Source organism: Canis lupus, chromosome 9 (genome assembly GCF_003254725.2).
Source record: "Canis lupus dingo isolate Sandy chromosome 9, ASM325472v2, whole genome shotgun sequence".
In the NCBI taxonomy this organism is placed as follows: domain Eukaryota; kingdom Metazoa; phylum Chordata; class Mammalia; order Carnivora; family Canidae; genus Canis; species Canis lupus.
In genome coordinates this window covers 58,800,911-58,815,916 of record NC_064251.1, presented here as the reverse complement: position 1 = coordinate 58,815,916, position 15,006 = coordinate 58,800,911, and the positions used below count along the sequence as shown (strand labels likewise).

The 15,006-nt window shown below is 37.5% G+C and overlaps 1 protein-coding gene and 1 non-coding gene across 16 annotated transcripts in view; both read right to left on the bottom strand.

Annotated features, from left to right (window-relative positions):
* The window catches only part of MAPKAP1 (MAPK associated protein 1), a 253,255-nt gene that overhangs the window by 151,157 nt on the left and 87,092 nt on the right, over positions 1 to 15,006 (bottom strand). The gene's annotated exons all lie outside the window — the stretch shown is intronic.
* On the bottom strand, positions 9,490 to 9,621 carry LOC112677747 (small nucleolar RNA SNORA72). The gene has a single exon (XR_003147180.1). It is a non-coding gene; the product is annotated as a small nucleolar RNA SNORA72 (small nucleolar RNA).

Here is a 15,006-nt window from a genome sequence, read left to right as displayed (position 1 = left end):
TTAATGTTACACAGCACTTTGCATTTAATTATACAAACAATGGCTTCTATAATGATGATAATATCAGAGAAAAGTAATTTGCATGAACTAAGCCCCATCACCTAGGGTAAGTATAGGGACCTCTTCATTATTAAATCATTTATATAATAAAATCAATATGCTTTAAAAGTAAAAATAGGTTTTTTAAAACCATAAAGAAGAGTTACATGTTTTAAACTCTATCAATTACCATAATATAATGAGTCTTTTTAAGATTTAATATCAACTTTTAAAATTAAAACTCAATGGAGAATGTATACTTGGCTCCATTACTAGATGATGTATCTCTAGAAAAGGTTACAGTACAGCTATTATCATTCTCCTAAATTATATAGAAAAGTTGGTACAACCTTCCACTACCCCGAAGGACAATTTGATTCCAGAGATAGTGAAGTACTTTGAGATTATAAAATTGTACAAATATTGAAGGAAATAATTCAGGTACATATATCATATTCATTTCTTACAGGGCTTCAGTTGATTAAATACTACAAATTTCTTAAATGTCAATATATACCTTAAAATTTTTATTCCGTGTCCTTAATTCTTTTTTTTGTGTGTGTGTGTCCTTAATTCTAAATAGTTTTTAAAAGCCTACAAATTTCTACACAGTAGCATGTTCAAGACTAAGTGTTTTATCACTTTAAGATTCAATATTTCTTAATGATATAATTCAAAAATTTTACTGAATCATTATTTAGTAAGTCATAAAAACCTCTTAAAATTAATCTTTCATGCACATCTAGCTTATCCAAAGTTAGAATTTAATTAGACAGCCTTGCCACAAATGGGCTTACTACTTTATTTGCTCAATCAGTATATGTCTCTTCAGTAATTATAATTAATTCAAATCCCTGACGCACCTCCTAGCAAACAATGTAAAAACATCAGACAAAATGGAAATAAATAGCTTTACATTTCTCCAATAATGACATTCACTTTCATCCTCAATATGCACATGTGAAATAACGGAGATAGGTGTTATTTTGTACAGGAAAAGGCCACACAAAGAACCTATACCTATAGTGACAGAAAAAGATGCTTGTCTGCAGCAGAAAACGTATTATGTTTTTGACAATATGAAAATGATACAATGGCAAAGGGCCATTTGAGAAAGTTTGGGTTTAATAGTTTGCAAATATATGTTGAAATACAAACAGCAACAAGAAAAAGAAGAGCTAAATTATTATTTATCTAGAACAACACTTCCTGTTGGAAAGAATCACTTCTAATTATATACAACATTTACAATTGAGAAACAGCCCAAAAAATCTATCACGCCCTTATCCCATATGTCTCTCTGATACAATGAAAGGAAAAGTGGGCTGAATAAAAACATTTTATTTATTTATTTATTTATTTATTTATTTATTTATTTATTTATTTAACCATCCATCCATTCATTCATTTTTTTGAGATGGGGGTGGGAGGAGAGAGAGAGAGAGAGAGAGAGAGAGTGTGTGTGTGTGTGTGTGTGTGTGTGTGTGTGTGTGCAAGCAGGGAGGAGGGGCAGAGGAGAGACAAAAACTTAAGCAGGCTCCGCTTAAGATGTGGGGCTCGATTTCACGACCCTGAGATCATGACCTGAGTCAAAATCAAGAGTTGGACATTTAACCGACTGAGCCACCCAGGCACCCCCATAAAACTTGATTTTTAAAACTGAGAGGACAACAGGATCCACTGGATAAAACTGTCAGCACTGAGTAGTTAAAAAAAAAAAAAAAAAAGGTTCTCCACGAGTCCTACTGCTCAATTAGGTAACCAGCCTAGCAATATGAAGGAAAGCTAGCCTGCTACAGAGCAAATAGCCTTAGTGGGAGGTGGGACTAGGCCCAAAGACCCCATTCCTCTGAACACAGCCCCTTGTACTTGCACTGCAGAGCTCTCTGCGACGGCAAGCCAAAAGTGCTGCCTGCCATTTGTTGGGCACCTACCAGGGTCCAAGTACTTTTCATAAATTATCTCATTTAATGCACCCAACAGTCCTATGAGGGTTGTTCACTCCCTTTTAAAGCTGAGGAATGAGAGATTCATGTAGAGGCTGCTGCAAATCCCTCAACTAGGGGGGGAACATCATGCTAACCTAAGGTCTGTTCAACTCAAAAACCTTACCCCCTTGGTGAGTTCCACCACCAATTCTGGGATAGGCCTGGGTATTTAGGGAATGTCACAATGCCTACTGGTTCATGTCGCAGCCACTGTTTCAGAACTGGGAGTGGTGGACAGTGGATCAGAAATATCCTTCTGGCTGAGACCCACATGGAAGGTCTGAGCAGCTCCTCCTGTGGCCCTGCCTGCACCTGCACTTGAAGCTCTGCAGAGACTGCTGCTACTACAGAGGGACACTAGGGTGTCCGCTTCCAGGAGCAGTTACCTTTTGCGTACAGGCAGAAGGCAGAAACTACTTTGGATTCCTTGCCTTTGGGTTCACAGAAGGGCCTCAATAAATCCTCACTGATCATGTTTCAGAGGTAAAACACTTGGCAACACTGCTCCACAAAGAGTGGGCAGAACCCTCTGCTCTAGTTTTCATAAAAGAGCGGTCAAGTACCAACTGTGGGGCCCCAGAGAACCCTTACTCCTGGATTAAGAGTCTCATCAGTAATTGTGAGGTGTATCTATTACTAAATGTGGCTACGCAGGTGGCGGGAACCAAATGTGCTCTGATGATGACAAAGGAGGGAAATAACAATGCAGTCCTTGGAGAGCCTGGCAAGCAGCGTAGGACATCAAAACGGCATCAAGCTCCAACACAAGCAAACAGTCTGATGAGACAAAGGCTCATCTCAGGTTGCAATTCTCTGTGGAAATGGGCAGCCCAAGACCTGCTCAGTTGCAGAAACTGACAAGGCACTCCAGTACCTGGGTCTCCTGGGTTTCTCCTCAGCCCCCTGGCATTATTTCCCTCGCGTTCATCTTGAGTCTTAGTCTAATCTCCTCTGAGGTCCTAACTAAACCAGACATAGGGAGAGTCGGGATTTTATCTTATTAAAATAGATATGGCTAATTTGTCTTTTCAAATTCATTTTAAATTAAATTGGATTTCCTCGGAAGGCTGCTAGGTCAGTTCCCCTGCTGCGAATGCAGGACAAAGGTTAATTGCACGCCCTTCACCAGCTCTTCTGCTCTCCTGGGCAGGCTCTGATAACCTGCCCCTGAGAGGTGAGGAATGCTTTGGTTTATTGGGTGATAATGTTGCCATTAAAGCCATTTACCATTATGCCAAGAAACATTTTATTTTTTTTAACTAAATAACAAGATAAGATAGCAATAACAAGAATGAAATGAAATTATGTTACCAACTGATGGTTAGTTATTCTCAAGCAGGAAACCCAAAGAGTAGGACTTAACCTATTTGCTTCCCCTAAAAGGCCTGAATGTGCAAAAGTACATACCCTCCTACAACAAACTATTTTCTGGTTCCAGTGTAAAATTCCATAAACATTTTCACTTAATTTATCTTATTTAAACTATGTTCATGAAAATTTAACCCAGTAATTCCCTGTTATACAAAGCATAACAAAGTATGAATATTTAAAAACAATGTAAATAAAACACTTTATCAATTATATTTTTTGTATTCTAAATTAGTGACTTCACTTAGCATGTCTGCCTTGCACAGCACCACACTATTTTTCAATTAAAAGTCCAGATGTTTCAAAGGCTCCAGTAGGCAACGGCAGTTATGAGAAATGCTTTATCTGCATTGTAATCATCACCACCACATCAGCTCCAGGCTGCATTAACATACTCATGTTTTATTCCAGCTCCCTTTCTAACAGAGCAGGTAATTATACAACACAGCATAGAAACACAATCCTAAGAGCTGGACAATTTCTGTAAAGCATCCACCTGAGCAACACTTTTTTATACATAATCTTAAAATTTGGTGGGACTGCTTATTAAAAACACTGACCATTCAGAATAATTTTTAAAAAATAAGAGTGAATTACAAATATATCAAATTTGGCTTCAAATACTCTCCAAGTGCAGGAAGCTTTTGCACAGACACATTTATGTATACTGAAAACCAACTGGAACTTTGTGTATATAAAAACCTATCATTTGTTACAATCCAAGTCATTTCTACTCACTTTTAATGCCAGTGTCATCTCTTAAACGAGTCAATTCTATCTTTGTTCTTGCTATCCAAAAAAAATGACAATCCACCTAAGCTGAGACTGAGCAATTATTCCTGTACCTATTATATAAAAAATAATACAAGGGCATAACAAAATGCAATTCTGACTGCTGCAACAAAAATGCTACTCCATTTATTACTTAATTAAATGACCTTCTTTCCCCAAAATGGAAAAGAAGACTCTATTAAAAAAAACACATTGTTATGCTTAGCAAACATAGTATAATCTAATAGGAAAATATAGTTCCTCATTGTTAAGAAAAATTAACAAAATTCACTTTAATTATAATTTTTAAAATTCTACACACATTTTTATATTTTGAATTATTCCAAGAGAACACGTCCTAATGAGGATGCTATTCAAAAGATAAATGCCTTTACAAACATTAAAACCTCTGATGGGTCAAATCCTGGCAGGTAACACTTCAGCATCTGAAAGCAGACAGCTTCCACTCCTTTCTGAAGGAACCTTAGGTGGAACATTTTTAATACATCACCATGTCACTTTTTAATGTGCCCCAATCTATTAACCACATGGCAAACTAACAGGGATTTTTAAAATATGGGTTTTATGGCTTTATGCTGGTGATTAATTAAATAAATAGCCACTGTTTCACAAATCATCCCTCTAATTAGTCTAAAACAGACACTTTGCATTCACTGGTACTGCCACCATCTGAAGCTCACAGAAGGGCAGGAGTGGTGTGACACAGTCACATCTCTGCACTATGGAGCCCACTGTCACCGGCTCCATAGCTGGCACCCCACCCTGCCACCCAGAGGCAGAGGTGCCATCTTTGCAGGTGCTGCAGTCAGCTGGAATTTGATTCCAGCTGCTCAGAAAAGATGTTATCCTTAATTATTCTCCCTCACCCTAAAGGAAACAATGGGACAACAAAAGAATAAAAGTGCAACCTCCAGCTACAAACAGATGAGGTTTCACCAGCGCAGTTCCTAGACAGAGTAAAAAAGTTGGTTCTGGTACTGAGTTTAGGAATAAGTATGGTGCTAGGTCAAACAGGCTTTCCTTAGAACTCAAAACATGTCATTCTTAAACTCAGACATTAAGCAATTTTTCCAAATCTTATTATTTAAAAGACTGAGGTCACTCTTTTAAAAGCTGATAAGAATTCAATCTAACTTGTTTTAGTAGCATATTTTTTAAAATGGTAATTCCTCTGACAGCAAATTTTTAGTGCCAGGAAAAAAAAATCAAATGGGAATATTTTAAGAATCCAATTTTCTTCAGGAAATACATTAAGTAGTTTCTTAATCTTGATATTTAAACCTCATTAGGTATGTTTAGAGAAAGGAAGGAAGGAAAGAGACTGAGAGTGGGTGGGAGAAATGGAAGGAGGGAGGAAGGAATGAACAGAGGGAAGAAAGGAAGAAGGAAAAGAAAAGGCAAACCGGTGGAGGAAAGGAAACGGGCAAGGAAACGGGAAAATTCAGTAGGGTAACACCCAAGTGTGCTACAGAGTGTCCTACAGAAAGGTTGTCCTCATTTCCCCTCTAGGAGGCTCTTTGTAAGAATGGGAGGAAATGGGGTTTAGTAAAAAACACTTGACCCTCTGAAGAGAGTCCTATGCTCTTGGCTAAATCATATAATCCCATTTAGCCTCAGTTTCCTTCCATACTGTACAGGAATTAAGCCCTTACTCTATATAAATCATAGGGACATTGGGTAAAGCACCTAGCACAGTCCTTGCACAGAAGAGATGATCAATAAATGGTGAACATGATGGTGGCCAAGAGAAATGAGTTGAAGGCAGACCCTAAGTTATTTTCACTCTACAGCACCTTTCTGAAAGAGCCTTAGATAGCTGCAGCCAACGTTTGCACATGTTATATTCCAAATATGAAAAAGTGAGACAAAAGCACAAAATGCACATGAACACAGAACTACCACGTATGCTCACTGTATTGAAGAAAACCCAAATCACCAGCAACTAAGAAGAAATAGTGTAGTTTCTCTAACTTTCATCTTTATTGGGCAAAGAATTGGGGAAGACTGTTTCTGAGACTGTTTATGTGGTAGAAATTGGAAAGAAAATGTGCTAAGGATGTGGAGAAAAAGGAACACTCGTGTACTGTTTGTGGGAATGCAAACTGGTGCAGTCACTGTGGAAAACAGTATAGAGGTTCCTCAAAAAGTTAAAAATAGGGATGCCTAGGTGACTCAGAGGCTAGGTGTCTGCCTTTGGCTCAGGGTGTGATCCCGGAGTCCCAGGATCAAGTCCCATATTGGGTTCCTTGCATGGAGCCTGCTCCTCCTTTCTCTGCCTCTCTCTCTCTCTCTCTCTCTCTCTCTGCCTCTCTCTGGGTCTCTCATGAATAAGTAAAATCTTAAATTAAAAAAAAAAAAAGTTAAAAATAGAACTACCCTACATTCAAGCAATTACACTACTGGGTATTTACCCAAAGAATACAAAAACACTAATTCAAAGGGATACATGCACCCCTATGTTTATAGCAGCATTATCTACAATAGCCAAAATATGGAAGCAGCCCAAGTGTCCATCAATTGATGAATGAATAAAGAAGATGTGGCGCACACACACACACACACACACACACACTGGAATCTTATTTAGCCATAAAAAAAAAAAAAAAAAAAAAGAATGAAACTTTGCCATTTGCAATGACTTGGATGGAGCTAGAGAGTAGTATAAGCCAAATAAGTCAGTCAGAGAAAGACAAATACCATATGATTTTACTCATATGTGGAATTTAAGAAACAAAACAAACCAGCACAAGGGAAAAAAGAGAGAGAGAAACCAAGAAACAGACTCTTATAGAGAACAAACTGATGGTTGCCAGAAGGGAGGTGGTGGGAGGATGGGTTAATAGGTAATGGGGATTAAGGAGTGCACTTGTCATGATGAGTACCAGGTGATGCATGGAAGTGTTGAATCACTACACTGTACACTGTAACATGTAACAACTGTATGTTAACCATCTAGAATCAAAATAAAAACTTTGAAAAAAAGAAAATGATCGAGCTTTGAATTCAACAAGATCTGGCTTGAAAGCTGGCTTCATTACTTACTAGTTGTGTAAATTCAGGCATGTTTGTTCATCTCTGAGAGCCTCAGTTTCTCCATCCCAAAATGGGAAAAGCAACACCTACTTTATAGGGAAGCTAGGAAGAATGAATGAATTAGCAGAGTAGGCACTCTGGCATATATTAAACACTCAAATAGATTCTATTACATTAAGTTGAATCACATGAAACTACTGACAGTCATGGTTTATAACTTACAAAAATTGCAATTCCACATGGTTTCACCTAATACTACAGTGACTGAGACAGTAAATAGGCATGAACTAGAAAAACAAGTGAAAATTCTCAAGAATGCAATGAATTATACTATCAAAATAAGAAGGCAACTAACATCTAAAAGGTGTGTGTGTGTGTGTGTGTGTGTGTATAAATTTTTTAAAAAGTAGGCTCCACACCCAGCATAGAGCTCAACACAGGGCTTGAATTCACGATCTTAAGATCAAGACTCAAGACCTAAGCTGAAATCAAAAGCCAGACGCTTAACTGACTGAGCCATTCAGGTGCCCCATAAAAGGCGTTTTATAAGACTGGCTCATGATTCCAATAACATGGCAGTTAATATTTATAAAATACTTACAACAGGGCAAATACTATCCCATATATCTGATATCTGTAATATCAGCTTAGGTGATATTGCAGTGAAGAACTCAGTGAGACAGATTCAACTATTCTCCCCATTTTACAGAAGAAATGGAAGCCTAGAGAAATGAAGTAACCTGCTCAATGTCACAGAGCTGGTAAAGCCATGATATCAGTCTGGAGCTGTCTAAATCCTGAGCCTGAGTTCTTACTCATCACTTAAAATTGCCTCTGAACACTGCAAAGCTGCTTGTTTTGCTTTTAAAAATTATGGGTAGGCAAGGGACTAGAATAGGCATTTCTCCAAAGAAGATATGCAAATGGCCAATAAACACATGAAAAGATGCTCAACATCATGAATTAGAAGAAAAATGCAAGTAGGGGATCCCTGGGTGGCTCGGCGGTTTAGCGCCTGCCTTTGGCCCAGGGCGTGATCCTGGAGTCCGGGGATCAAGTCCCATGTTGGGCTCCTTCCATGGAGCCTCCTTCTCCCTCTGCTTGTGTCTCTGTCTCTCTTTCTCTGGGTCTCCCATTAATAAATAAATAAAATCTTTTTTAAAAAAATGCAAGTAAAAACTACAATGAAATAGCAACTCACAGCCATCAGGATGGCTATCGAAAAAATCCCAGAACACTGCAAGTTGATGAGTATGTAGAGAAATTAGAAACCTTGTGCACTAGTAGTAGGAAAGTAAAATGTACAGCCTCTGTGCAAAATAGTATGGAAGTTCCTCAGAATATTCAAAATAGAATTACCAAATGACCCAGCAATTCCTCTTCTGGGTATATACCCAATAGAACTGAAAGCATGGTCTTGAAGAGGCATGTGTACACTCATGTTCACTGCAGCATTATTCGTAATAGCTAAAACATGAAAACAACCCAGGTGTCCATTGACAAATGAATGGATAAGCAAAATGTGTATACATACAATGGAATGTTTCTTGGCCTTAAAAAGTAGGGGAAATTCTGCAATATGTTACAACATGAATGAACCTTGAGAACTATGATTGGTGAAATAAACCAGTCACATAAAGACAAATACAGTTTGATTCTATTTATATGAAATACCTTAAAGTAGTCAAAATCATAGAGATAGAAAATAGCTTAGTAGTTGCCAGTAGCTGGAGTGAAGGAGAAAAGGGAAGTTATTGTCTAATGAATATAGAGTTTCAGTTTTACAAGATGAAAAGAGTTATGGAGACGGATGGTGGTGATGATCATACAGTAGTCCCCTTATCCGCAGTTTCGCTTTTCACAGCTTCTGTTACCTGTGGTCAACTGTGGTCCAAAAGCAGAATGATCTTCCTTCTCAAACACCATCAGGAGGTCAATAATACTAGCCTAATGCTGTATCACAGTGCCTATGTCACTCACCTCATTTCCTCTCATCACATAAGCATTTTATCATCATCACTTCACATCATCACAAGAATACAATGAAGAGTACAGTAAGATATTGGAAAGAAAGAAAGACCACATTCACATAACTCTTTTTCTTTTTAGTTTTACAACTCATTTAATGGCAACTGGTAATCATCAAATTAGCAATGGTTATTTTAAAAAAGTTATTGCACTAGCTGTGCTGTCATTTCTCAAGGATGATCAGATACCCAGAGTCACAGACATTTCCCACATATGATGTGCATTATATAAATCAGACTTGATTTATCACCAGCCTTGATAAAATCAGACCTAAGGAAAGAACTAGGTCTGGGGACACATGCATGGTGTTAATATAGTGAATGTTTAGCCTGCTTTGATTATTACAAAATCAGAACAGCGAGAATATTCACAAACTTACAGTATATTGTTATAGTTGTTCTACTTTATTATTGTTTTTAATCTCTTACTGTGCCTAATTTTTAAATTAAATTTTATCAAAGGTGTTTATGTATAGAAAAAAACATAGTACATTATTAGGTTTAATACTATCCAGTTTCAGGTATCCACTGGGGGTCTTGGAACAGATATCTTGTTGATAAGGGGGGAAACTACTGATGACATTATGAATGCACTTAATACCACTTATCTGTACATTTCAAAAGGGTTAAGATGGTAAAACAAACAAACAGAAAACACAACTTAAAAAAAAAATGTATGGCGACAAGAAGCAAATTATTTACAAATCACTTTCCCAGCCTTGCAAAGGATGGACATGACAGAAGGGAAGCAAGCCCCAGTTGTGAGAGTATTTCAAACTAGCACCTGCAGTAACAGGGATGATGATACATTCAAAAGCTCCATTGTAACCATGGCATTAGAGGCAACCACTTCTCCCATATCATAGTGTTATTTCAAAAGAAAAAAAATGCAGACATGCTTCGAAGTTTTCAGGAAAAATCCTAAAGTTTTAATCAAACAGCTGCTGTGTTCCCATTATGTTATAGTCAAGCCTTTTCGCTATGTGACAAAGACAGCAGAGCTTTTCATTTATTTGTTCATTTATCTATTTATGTTTATGTCTTACTTCCTGAATCCTTTCATGTAAACCGTGAACAAGTCATCACAGAAAGGAAAATGGCACTGACAGTGGATGCTATGAATCTACTCCTTTTAAAAAAAGAATTCAAGTCAAGGAAATCCCCAAATGCCACTTTCAAAGCAAGGATTGTAAAAGCAATCACACTTGCATTTAAGGCTTCTTGGAGCCGCCTCTGTGGCACCAAATCCACCAAAGATAAAGAAGATGTTTGCGCTAAGTTGGGAAAGTGGAGACATCAGCATTTCTGCCTTTAGCCCATTATTTCTGTTCTCCAGACAGCACCTGATAAAGCACTGAGAGTGTTGTCTTCTGAGCAGCCACTGCTCCTGTGAAGCCTGTGCTCAGGGGTTTCCCTGGGGTTTCCTCTCCGACAATTGCAGCAGAGACTCTGAGAGGAGCCCAAACGAGCTCTGCCTTAACCTTCCCGTAAACTGATATTTCCATAGAGGATTAAGACAAACATTTCAAATGAGTGAATTTCCTTTACTAAAAAACTAAAGTGACAATAGTAGTACCAAGAGAAATATACAAAGATGATGAATAAGACACACTTTTGTCTTGGGCATGCAAAAATCTAGAGCAAAAGGTTAGATGGAGGTGGGCTACACAATTCCCTCTTATTTCTTATGCTCTATGTTGGAGCTCTAATAAAAAGTTATACAAGAATTACATTGAGGCCTGGTCTACCAGGAGGAAGAGGGAGAAAGTCTAAGTGCTTCATATTATTTGATATATGCTGATGCTGCATGGTATATATTTCTGTATTCTTATTATAAATTTTTCTATTCAGAAGAATGTAACTATGTCTCTTTTCTAATAAAGTATTTCCAGAACTCTGGGGATGCCAAACAGTTCCTTGTTGAATTGGTAAGAATGAAAATCTCTATCCTTGAGGTCCCTATAGAAGGGAACAAGATTCCTTCTCCAAAAGTATGCTGGGCAGCTCCCTTGGGCTAAGGAAGTCAAAACTCCCTCTGACCAAAGAGGTAGGGTTATATGTGCTCCTGAACTAACTAAACAGAACACAAAAGAAAAGGCCAAAGTGGAGAATATCACTATTACTAAATCCAAGTCTCGGAAAGCTGAGGGGAACCAGAGGGTCTTCTTGGCTTTGGTCACCTGCCAAGCTTCATATTTTCCCCCTTATCTTCTGACACTGTGGTGTCTTTCTTGCTTTTCCCTTTATGGTTATGTCTCCCACATACCCATATTCAGTTTTACAATATTACATGTATAATGTGAGATATTTCACATTTAACACTTTGAACACTTCTGGAAAGAGAATGGCTAAAATTAAAAGCAGCTAACATCTACTCTATGTGTCAGGCACCAGGCTGAGCCCTTTACTGTATATAATCTGTTTTGATCTTCAAAACTGCCCTCACTTACCCCATTTTATAGATAAATAAATATGAAGAAATTAAATCATATATAATCTGTTTTGATCCTCAAAACTGCCCTCACTTACCCCATTTTATAGATAAATACGAAGAAATTAAACCATTAAAAGTCACACAGCAAAAAATAAAATAAATAAAATAAAATAAAATAAAATAATAAAATAAAAAAGTCACACAGCTAGTGAAAGAACTCAGATGGACACCCAGGTCCAGTGGGACTCAAAAAATTACAATCTTTAACTTATTACAATTCTCCCCAAAATCAGTATACTTTTAAAAGCCTTTTTTTGGGGGGGAGGGGGGAGCCTTTTTATTATATTCCGAATCAACATTTTCATGAAATCAAGAACAATGACATATTTATGCATAAATTGTTTCTTTCTTTCTCATCCTTTTATAATATTCTTTCTACAACATTTAAGATAACACATTTAAAAAATTGTTTTACTAAAGGACTTGTATTTCAGCCATATGGCAAAATATGTACTCTGACCAACAGTCTAACAAAAAACATTTTGATAAGCTATAAAAATATTCATTTTACCTAATTCAATAGGCTGGCAAGTGTTTAAGAAATTCACAAAGGCTCAAAAATTAAGTGAAATGGGCAACTCATGGGATCCCTGGGTGGCGCAGCGGTTTGGCGCCTGCCTTTGGCCCAGGGCGCGATCCTGGAGACTCGGGATCGAATCCCACATCGGGCTCCCGGTGCATGGAGCCTGCTTCTCCCTCTGCCTGTGTCTCAGCCTCTCTCCTCTCTCTGTGTGACTATCATAAATAAATAAAAAATTAAAAAAAAAAAAAAAAAAAAAAAAAAAAAAAAAAAGAAATGGGCAACTCAGAAAAGAAAACAGAACACAGTTTTTACTAATATTGATATTTGCTAAAGTGATATTAAGTGTCTACTTTCTTGGTCAGATGGATACACAGTACAGCTCATCCATAATCTGTAATAAAGCTGGAACCCAAAAGACCTACACATGAATGTAAATTAGAATTAGGGCCCCCTACCGGACAAGGAAAAACTTCACGTCCAAACAAAATTTTTTTTTCTCCTGAGACTTTATAACCACAACCTTCATATAAGATTTTCATGCCAAATTCATATCTGATGGATAGACCAAAAAGCCTCAAATCAAGAATTTAAAGTCATTCTGGGGGTGCCTGGCTAGCTCAGTTGGTAGAGTGTGTGACGCTGGACCTCAGGATTGTGACTTTGAGCTCCACCTTGGGTGTAGAGATTACTTTAAAAAATAAAATCTTAGGGTGCCTGGGTTGCTCAGTAGGTTGAGCTTTTTCAGCTCAGGTCATAATCCTGGGGTCCTAAGATTGCCCTGCATAGGGCGCCCTGCTCAGCAGACAGCCTGCATCTCCTCCCCACTCCTGTTCTCTATCGCTATCTCTGTCTCTCAAATAAATAAATAAAATCTTTAAAAGTAAATAAATAATGGTACAAAAAATAAATAAATAAAATATTTAAAAAATAATAATAGGGCAGCCCTGGTGGCTCAGCGGTTTAGTGCCACCTTCAACTCAGGGTGCGATCCTGGAGACCTGGGATGGAGTCCCACGTCAGGCTCCCTGCATGGGGCCTGCTTCTCCCTCTGCCTGTGTCTCAGCTTCTCTCTCTCTCTGTGTCTCTCATGAATACATAAATAAAATCTTTAAAATAATAATAATAATAATAATAATAATAATAATAATAATAATAAAGTTGTCCTGGGCTACCAGGCAAAAGCTAACAAAACACCTTGCAGGAGGAACCTACATGACTCCATAATTACAAAAGAAAGTTGCAGGGATGCCTGGGTGGTTCAGCAGTTAAGCATCTGCCTTCGGCCTAGGGCATGATCCTGGAGTCCCAGGATCCAGTCCCGCATCAGGCTCCCTGCATGGAGCCTGCTTCTCCCTCTGCCTATATCTCTGCCTCTCTCTCTCTCTGTGTCTCTCATGAATAAATAAATAAAATCTTAAAGAAAGAAAGAAAGAAAGAAAGAAAGAAAGAAAGAAAGAAAGAAGAAGGAAGGAAGGAAGGAAGGAAGGAAGGAAGGAAGGAAGGAAGGAAGGAAGGAAGTTAGTTAGTTAGTTAAGAAAGTAAGTTGTTACAGCCTCAAATCATAAAGCATAGAAAGCATCATAGAAGAGACCTAACAATGACTGGAGTTAACGGAATGATCAGAAATGGAACATAAAAGTTTAAAGAAAAATGTTAAAGTATTAAAAACATGGGTAAGAAAGAGCAAGACACTGTAAAATCTTACACAGGTTGTGATCTGATATCATGGTTGTGTAAGAGAATGTCAGTATCCTTAGGAGATACAAGCTAAAGTATTTAGGACTGAATGCCAATTTTGAAACAGCTAAGTAAAACATAAAGCAAATATGGAAAATCTTAGCAATTAATGAACACAGGTAGTATGTATAAGGGTGCTCACTGATTACTGAGAAAATTACAATTACTGAGAAAATTATTAAATATTTCATTAAAAAAAGTTTTAAAAATTCCAAAGCAGATTTTTAGAAGATCAAGATGGAACTTCTAGGAATAGGAATGAAAAATACAATGACTAAAATCGCCAAGTGCAATGTATGGGTTCCATAGCAGAAAAGAGAGTATGTGAATTGGAAGATAGAATGGAATAAATTACCTAGAATGTAACCCAAAGAAAGAAACACGGAGAAGTATGTAAACGGGGTCAAGAGATAGGGAAGATCAAGTAACAAATTCTAACAAGCTTAACTAGAATTTAAGAAGGTGTAGAGGCAATGTCTGAAAAGAGACTGACTGAGAGTTTCCAGAACTGATGAAAAGACAACTGCACAGACTGAGAAAGTCCAGTGAAACCCAAAGAGGAAAAACAAGAAAAAAAATCTGTATCTAAACATGAAACTGCATATATACTAGGCAAATACTAACCAAATGGAGCTGGTATAGCTGTGTAAGGGGGGTGGGGGGGGAGGAGTCACTAGAGATAGAGACACAAATCACAAACAGTTCAATTTACCAGGAAGAAATAATTCTGAACTTGTATGAACCTAAAAACATAATCTCCTAATATGTAAAAGAAAAATCTCTCAGAACTCTATAAAGGAAAATAGGCAATCTAATAACATACTGGAAAATTCTAATGTATTTTTGTCTAACTGATAGTGCAGGCAGACACAAAACATCAATAAAGATACATATTTTAACAGAATTAACGGCCTTGACCTAATGGACATATTTAGAATTCTGCAAACAATAGCAGCAGTTGCTCCAGAATTCTTTCCAGGTTCACAGGTAATATTTATGAAAAGC